This window comes from Lissotriton vulgaris, unplaced genomic scaffold, assembly GCF_964263255.1.
Source record: "Lissotriton vulgaris unplaced genomic scaffold, aLisVul1.2 SCAFFOLD_963, whole genome shotgun sequence".
NCBI lineage: Eukaryota > Metazoa > Chordata > Amphibia > Caudata > Salamandridae > Lissotriton > Lissotriton vulgaris.
The window spans coordinates 655293-664337 of NW_028248000.1; positions in this window are offsets into that span (position 1 = coordinate 655293).

Genomic DNA, 9045 nt, shown 5'->3' on the forward strand with positions numbered 1-9045 from the left:
CACCGTTTTGCGATTCCAAAATCGCTTGATGCATGTGCCCGTTTAATACCAGAATTTAGGCAAATTTATAACCCTACGCCGAAGAGATATCTGGGAATATTTATTTCGGACAACTTAGACGAGTTGTTCTCACTTAATTATTCACCGTTGCTAAAAAAGGTTGAGTCCCTTTTAGAACGCTAGAATTTATTACCCCTGTCCATAATGGGCCGAGCAGCATTGATACGCATGTCGATCCTACCTCTTTTTAATTTCTTATTTAATGCAGAACCCTGCGTTATCCAGGTCTCCTTTTTTAAAAAGATAGATTCCCTAATATCCTCATTTCTTTGGGCAAAAAATTTTCTAGACTCGCACTTAGCACTTTATATCTTCCATTTGCACAAGCAGGGTTATCCCTCCCAAACATAAGGGAATACTATTTTGCGTCTTTTGCACACCATAGTTTTAGGTTTTTCTTTTTAGACACGAACGAGGCAGACAATTTTTTTATGAAGAAGATTTTGCAAGAGGTAAAGATAACCGATCCGATTAGAGTTACTATAGATCCAAAGAAAATCCGTTACAAGTCCCTCCAATGGATTTTTAGACAGAAAACCCAGTTTCTGAAATCCCATTCAATTCCAAGGATAACTATTACAACTGATTTGAACAACTTCAACCTAGGCGAAGAGGGATGCATGGACAGAAAAACAATAAACCTCTGGAAAGAAAATGGTTTTGATAAAATAGATGACATCCTGGCCGGTAACAGGTGGAAGACATGGGATCAAATTGCCAGCCAGGTGAGCCATTCACATTCCGTTCTGAAATGGTCCTTTTTTATGCTGTATCCAATACTCAGAGAGCTGGATATAGGAAATCTTTACTTTAAGGAAAATACCTCTACAGCACTGAATAATAAAACTCAAAAAAAGATGAGTATTTGGAATAAAATATTAAAAGAGGACAAGAAGCAGGATGCCTCGAGTAAGATTATCGAGAGGTGGAAAAAAAGGGAGGATATTGAAATCAATCAACAAATTTGGGATAAAATAAACACATTTAATAAAACAATCTTCCGCGGCGCTAATTTTAAACGCATGCAATTCTATAATAAATGGTTGATTTACAGAACTCCCTCTTATCTCCACAATATCTTGCCCTTAGTTGCCGATAAATGTTTCCGATGTGAGGAAAAAGGGACTTGGAAACACATTGTCTGGGAATGTCCTAAAATCCAACCGCTATGGAGGGAAATTGAAAAATACCTCTCCTCTGAGCTTAAAGCTCCTTTAATATTTGATGATCTAGTCCCTGTTATAGGCTGCTCAGCGATCAACACCAAACATGATGAATTTCTTTTCATAGCTTCTCTAATAGCTAAATCACTCATACTGCAGTTCTGGAAAACCAACCAAGTACCGACCTTTCAGGCATGGAAGGCTAAATTAATACAAACACAGGGCAGGGAAAGAAAATATGCGCTTAGATCAGGGGCGCTCAAAAAATATGGAAGGTTCTGGAGTTTTTTTTTTAACTGTAAAAGATACCTTCATAATCACTAGTCTGCCTATATGTACTTTGAAGCACTTCTGCACTTTACAATTACTTTTTTCACTTTATAATCATGTCATGGACACCTGATCGCTGATTATTTATGTATAACCATGTGCCATGTATCGTACTAAAGCTTTTTACAAAAGTATTCTGTAATGCTGATCTTGTTTTTATGAACTCTCAATAAAAATAATTTTAAAAAAACAAATGTGGTGGAGTGAGATGATAGATGTCATGCCTTCACATCTAACATTGCCACATCAGAAACGCAATGTGGCACCATATGTACAAGCATAGTGTGCAGGCTTGCATTTCCCCCTGCGCTGGCGCAAAACTTAGCACTGTAGTACCAACGCTGGCATCCTTTCACCATAGTGCGGGCAAAGATTGTTCATGTACAGGAAGGGTGACTGTACATAAAAAATCCAAGGCATTGTTTTTTGGACATATGTGCAGCACAAAAGGAAGAGTAATAATGCATTCCTCCTTGTTTTGCAAAGTTAGGTACGCTGCCCTTGTACATAGGCTTCGAGTTAAATTCGATGAGATAGGAACAATTGTTCTATTGAAATAGGACATCTTCAGAGAGTCATACACTACCAACAGTTGAGACACAGCCTTGTGCGATCTACAGTGTTGCTATCGTCCACAGAGCATGCATAACATCATGTTGTGTGGAGAAATGGGGCCATGAGAATGTGTCACACATGTTGTATGTGCAAATTTGTCAGCACCATTGTCTTGTTGGCCTAGCTCAGCATTCTCAGGTCTTGTGGGAATGACATGCAAAGTAGACACAATCATGTAAGCAACATGGACTGCAACAGTACAGTCACAGATGTCAGTGATGGTGATGAATTGTATGATATATAGGACACTGTGATTAGATTTCTGATACCAACACTCATTTCTTTTCATGTCTCACAGCTGGAAGACAACTCATCACACAGGGGGATATCGACACCTTCAAGGACCCACATGCCACTGGTGAGTTCAGCAATTAAATATTGGCATTGTGAAATGTGATGAATGTCTGGGTGAAATCATTGATGTTGTAGTATGCAGTATGGGTGTGCATCACACATACCTTGCCTCCATTGTGATGAAGTTTTGTGGAAGTGTGAAGTGTGTACAAATCAGTAAGTGAAGATGGAGCATTGCATATGTCTTCCAGATCTAACTTTGCACATCCCCAGTCAGTGATACCCATGCAAGTGATATCTAAGGGTTCTGTCACTACAGCACATGCCTGTGGATTACAGAGAGTACAGATAGGAGAGGAGACATGTGAGTGGTGTGCTGATGAGTATGACCAGAGATGGAATGCAGGTATATCCTTGACTGAGATGACTGGGCAAGCAGATCATTCCCAAGGAGGTAGTGATTTTCAGGCCATGTGTGGTCAGAAACAGGTCTGCACAGTACTATTGTGCAAGTTTGCCTGTGTTGGCGTGAGTTGATCCATCACTGGGGGACACGAAGTGCTGCACCTGATTATTGTACATATGATACAGCACTGTGTTACAGAAGAGGATGAGCAAGGTGCTACACCCTGAGGGATAATGCCTCCCTCATCCAATTCCTTGTACATGTCACCCTCAGTCAGGGTATGTCACAGCACCATCATTTGACACAGACAGTCTCTCCAGCATGTTGTTACTGATCCTGGATACAACATTTCATTGTCCTGGTCACTTGCTAACATCACAATGTAACGTTACGGTGTAGGCTCCCATGTTTCACTGACCTTGTGTTTTGAGTTAAATGGAGAACTCTGACATAATCATCAGGACTCACACTTTGTCATTTCTCTTATTTGACAGACAACATGTTGCCAGAGGAGTCCAACACCTTCCAGGTGAGGTAGGACCGGTATCTCCATATGCGCAAGGTCTGAAAGGGATACCGCAACATGGTACGGAGGTACCAAGAAGACCGGGCAGCTGGTTGTTGGAAGTCGGTGTCTGAGGCAGTAACCAACAGTAGGCAGAGTGTCACACTCTGGCGACAGACGTGGCTCCCGGCGTGGACAGGCAGCCACACATCCCCCTTCAACAACACACACACAAGGTACAATGCCACCTGCACCAGCAGATCAGGTGGTGTCGTTCACTGTGCGGGACCGGTGCACAGTCATGGACAACAATGTTTTGCTGGCAGAAATTCATCGGGAAATGGTGGAGCACATCAGGCACCTGCAGGACCTAAAGGCAGCCCTGGGTCTCCCATATTGACCAGACGTTTTGAGCCCCATTCCCCCTCTTCAACCTTCCTCCAATGTTATTTCTTGTTATTAGTTAGTATCAGATAAGTATTTTAAGTGTTGGGTAGTGTAGTTGGGACGGGAAAGTAAGAAGGCTGCCGCATACATGCATTGCGGACGAGCTCTCCCGAGGTCTCAAACACCCTCTTTGCTCCTGCTGATATGGCTCACAGTTACCTGCAGATTTCACTTGTGCTCACGTACGACAACTGGGGCTGCTCTCTCTACTTGCGTGTGACCGTGGCATGGTTACGAGACCCCCGCTGCAGAGAGAAGGCAGGATCAGGAGCTGCCGTTGTCTGCTGTGCATCGGTATCTCGGCGTCCTTGGCTGGTGGGCTGGACACATCAAGGAGTTTCCTCGATTGGTGGCTGGCCTAAGCTTCGGTACTGCCTGGGTCGTTTCTTGCACTAAAATGCCAACAAAGCCGGCAAAGATTCAGAAGGATAGAGGTGAAGTACCGACAACGTCTAATAGATCTGCTGCACGCATCCCAGCTGCCAGAGAGGGTTCATCCATCGAGCAGTCTGCTGCTGGGACAGGTAAGACAGCAGATGTCCAAGTGGGGAAGCACATGTCAGGTAGCACGGGTGCTGGAAAATGGAGGAATCGACTTGATCCAAAAGTAACAGGACAGGGGCTGGCACGGAGGAGAGGATCGGGGGTCTTGGTAATGATGCTCTACCTACTCTGTAACCCTCAATAACTGATTTCTTTGTCAGCAAGCACTATGGTAACCCGCCATGTCAGCCAAGCACTACTGAGAAAGCAAGCGACTTTAGTGAGATGGATGCACGTGTCACTGCGGCTCCTGTAGTATTGGCAGGGGAGGCTCAGGTAGAAGATAGAGACTTAGTCGGCCCAGGCGGATCTCTGCCACTTGAACAGGCTTTGGCATCAGCAGGGGCAGGAGGTAGCAAGGAGGGGTGCAACAAGGAGCTCAGTGCAGAGCAGCATGGAGCTACAGGGTAGCAGTGACTGACATCACCCTAGATGGGTCGGGGGATACATTTATCTCCCTGACTGATGGCTCGGAGTCTGAGGCCCCTGACTGATACAATAGTGAATCTAGTGAGACTAATTCTGTAACCTCAGAGTCCAGCGCACCGGAAGCACCTGAAACTGCGCCTAAATGCCCAAAGTATCAAAGGGTCCATAAATGCAATACTGAACCGAAGAACCGAAGAACAAAGAAATCAACTGGTAGTAGCCTGAAATGGGGTTAATCCCATACAAAGATGGTTGGAACCCCACCGGAATCACTAGCTGTGAATGATTCTGGGACAGCTGCCTCAAAGCTAACTGATACCATGCCCTTAAATCCTTAGCTGAGTTTAATACTAGAGTCCGTTAAAGAACACCGGGCAGAGCCACGGGCAGATAGTAAAAGGGCAAGGCATGCCACGAAAAACTGGAAGGGCTGTGTGGAAGGTCAGGAAGGCATGCTCTGAGATCAGGGAGCACCTGAACCACATTGAGGAAAGGACTGCGGCCTTGGAGGTGGTAGTCAGCAAAGTGAAAGAGTAAACCAAGATGCATGACTCCCAATTAATTGACGTACATTGGAAGGTATGGATGTATGGATGTATGGAGGGGGAGGATATACGCTCTTAGATGCTGGATCTTCTGAAAACATAATTCCCTGTCAATACAGGATGGGACTGGGCTACAGAAGTTCAAAGAGTACACAGGTTCCCGATGACCCATAATAAGTCAGCACAGGATGGTGGAAACCCAAGGCAATTACAAGCTATCCTGATTTGTTTGGGGAACTTTCTGCTCCGCCAGGCAATCTTTGAAAAGGCCCACCCTGATGCGAGACGGACATACCAAGGGTCATCATTCTTCGTTCGCCCTGTCTTTTGTCATGTTACGGTCAAACAGTATTGGCGTCTTCGGCAGGTCATTAAGCCATTTTAAGACGCTGGCTATGAAGTATATCTGTCGGCTCCAGCGAGACTGAAAACTATTGTCCGTGGCTCTGTTAAATTCTTTTTTATCAGAAATTAAGGCCAAAGAATATCTGTGCCAATTTACGATGGGCAATCGCAATGCATAAATATGTGGATATTATCTAAGAATTTACCAAGAATTGCTAAGATCTCGCTAGAGCCTATGTAGTATTAGTGGAGGCTTTTTGATGGTTTTCTTTTCTTGTGTCTTTTCTTCTGGGAGGCTATTCTTTGGCGGGAGTAAGGGGGGCTAACATCTGAAAGAGGAAGGAGAGCCTCGCATTGCTGACCTCCGGTCTGCATCACACAGACCAGTTTGGCCTGGTGGCTTTCACTAGAGGGGAGGTGGTAGGGGGTGGGGAGGCGAGGGGGTGGGGTTGTGTGAGATATGGGGTGGGGGCTGGGAAGAGGGTGAAGGCTAGTGGTGTGATGGTATGATATTCAATATACAGCAAGTGGATGCATCTGTAGTGGTGAAGATGTATTTTTTGGCTTCAAAAGAACAAAGGCACTGTGTACATGGATTTACCCAGGGAAGTGGATGGTTAGTAGTTAGCACTGTACCAGGCTCCATGCTAAGGATACAATGGGAGAGTGAGGCTCTCTCTAATTGGGTGGTTTTAGTTGGTGGCTGTGAAAGCCTCGAAGCGCTATGGCTAGTTTGTGCATCGGATCTATCAATATTTGCAGGTTAAATGATAAAGCCAAAAGAAGGCAGGCACAAGAAGAGCTTTGATTTTTTTAAGAGCAGATATTTATTCTTCTATAGTGTTTGGGGAAAAGTTTTTCCTTTTGAGGGGAGGGATTGATGTCTTTGTTGTTATATAAAAAAATACCCCAAATATATATATGTGTGCAGGATAACTGTGTAGTTAGTTTATGTATAGCTTAGATTCTTTGTTCTGTCTCGTGATGTGCTTTAAGAATGGGAGGAGGGTTGATGTCTTAGATGTGTTTTTGCTTGTTTAGGAATAGTTATGGTAGATAGTTTAGGTTATCATTCACTTTGTTCCAGTTAGTTTAGATTAGTTTAGTTGTAGTAGTGATTAGTGTTAGTTTAGGGCAGTTTATTTTGTATTTTCATAATAAATGGTTACTACTTTAGAAATCTGGTTGCGCTTATGTCAGGGATGATTTGGTCTAATGTTGCTTTTTACCTTGTTTGCAACTTTTTCTATCACAGGACAATCATTTGAATGTGTACGTGTGGTCATGACATGTTACTTAGCTGGCCTGACAGTGTCAGGATACTTTAGTTATGAGCACAGTAAACTTGCATGGGTAATTTGATGGCAAGTAGGAGTTAAGGCCTAGTCTAGGGACAGTCTTTTTTTAAGTTTGACATCTTAAGTGCGACTCACGGAGTTTGTCAGCACATTGTTGCCCATTTACAACACAACGTAGGGACATGGGCTTAACCAGATATTTACATTGCAACTCTTATCCATCATGAAGATGAAAATATGCGCCGGGTACCACAGATTCTGCCCACCCCCTTCATATCACATGAGTCTGTCGCAAAGTCCATCTACCAAGTACAGACATCAGCACACTTGCTGCGTAGTGCAAGTGTGTCAGCATCATTTGAATTGGATGATCCTGTGCATGGACGCTCAACCTCCTGCTCATGCACAATGTTGTCATTTTGTGGATCAAATGTGCGGGGCATATGGCAGAACAATAGGCCTGGTTCACAAAAGTAATCTGAAACATAATCCTAACTTTATGACTTTCAGAATTAACAAAAGGCATTTAGGAGTAGTAAAGTTAGGAATCCTAACTTTACTACCCTAAATGCCTTTTGTGAATAACGAAAGTCATAAAGTTAGGATTTTGTCTCAGATTACTTTTATGAATTGGGCCCACAGTTCTCCTGTTCACAGGAGGGGGAATATAGCTTTGCTCCCTGTAGTGCCAGTATCATTGCCACTTCTCCCAGCTGCTACTTTTGGCATTGGCTCATATTGATGCCATCCTTGAAATGGTGGTACAGCATCTGACTATATGCTAATTGCAGTGCACTACACATCCCTGGACACATTGCCACATCCGCTCACAGTGGTCAGAGCATGAGAGGGTTCCTTATTGATAAGGCATTGTTAGGCCACAGGAAGTGGCTGACTGAGGACTTGCACTGTGGCATAAATCCCTATTTCCAACACCACTTTACTGAAGCAGACATTGTGGTTAAAATGGCAGCTGGTAGACATATGCCCTAACAATTCTTCAACTATGTGAATATGGTGTGCTCCATCTTGGAATGTGACATGCAATGAGCCCCTTCAAAACAAGCTTTGTCTACCCCGTAGAGTGTGAGTAGATCTGCAAAGTGAGACTTTGTAGCAATGGTAAAGGGAGACACTACTTGTGGCATGCAACTTACTTGGACATATTTGCACACATGCCTATTTCCATCATAAATGTAAATGTACAGGAATTTATATAGCGCAAATCACCGAGCGGTTTCTAAGCGCTTGCTTAGGGAACCCGTCCTGGTATTCCTGTGTGAGATAACCCCGTCAGGGTATCCACAAGGTGAAAGCCAGGCATCCCACCGCAAGGGGCCGTTGTGGAGATTAAGCAAGCTATTGCCCTGAGTCGCAGAGTGTGAACCCCGAGAATCGAGTAGGCACCGGAGTGAGAATTGTCAAGTCGATGGACATTTTAGGACTCAAGACCCCGCCAAGCCGGGTATTGAACCCTGGTCCCAGGCTGACCTCTGCTTCCAGGTCGGCCTCCTCTAACCAGTGAGCCACACTTCTCCACTGTACTTCTTTCATGTACTCAGGGCTAAGTTGGAATCATGTTAGAATGTTGTATTTGAGCAATGAGGGCCCGGCTAGTTCACACATACCCGGTCATCTCACTGCCTATCTGGGACACAGTTAAACATGGACATTTCTCATGTGTCCCTTGGTGAACATTTTAATGACTTCACTGGCACAACATATTTACAGACTTGAATGGTCATAGACAACACACACCTGAGTAACTTAAAGTTTTTGATGTGCTTTGTCTCTGTTGGTGACTGGGCCAGTACTTGGCTCTAACAAGCCCCACATTCCAGACAGAATAGTACAGAAGAGTACTTCAGGCGTGACATGTCCAGAGGAAGAGGTTGGGTTCAGTCAGCAGGCCGATTGCAGTGTCATTGGGAACAACACAAATCATGGCAGCCCATACTGAGGTCCAAGGTGAGTGTCGAAGAGTGGATTGCGGGACAATTGAAGCTGATGTCCTGGGGCATGATGATAAGCACAGATCCAAGGCAAAACAGTCCATTTGCCACAT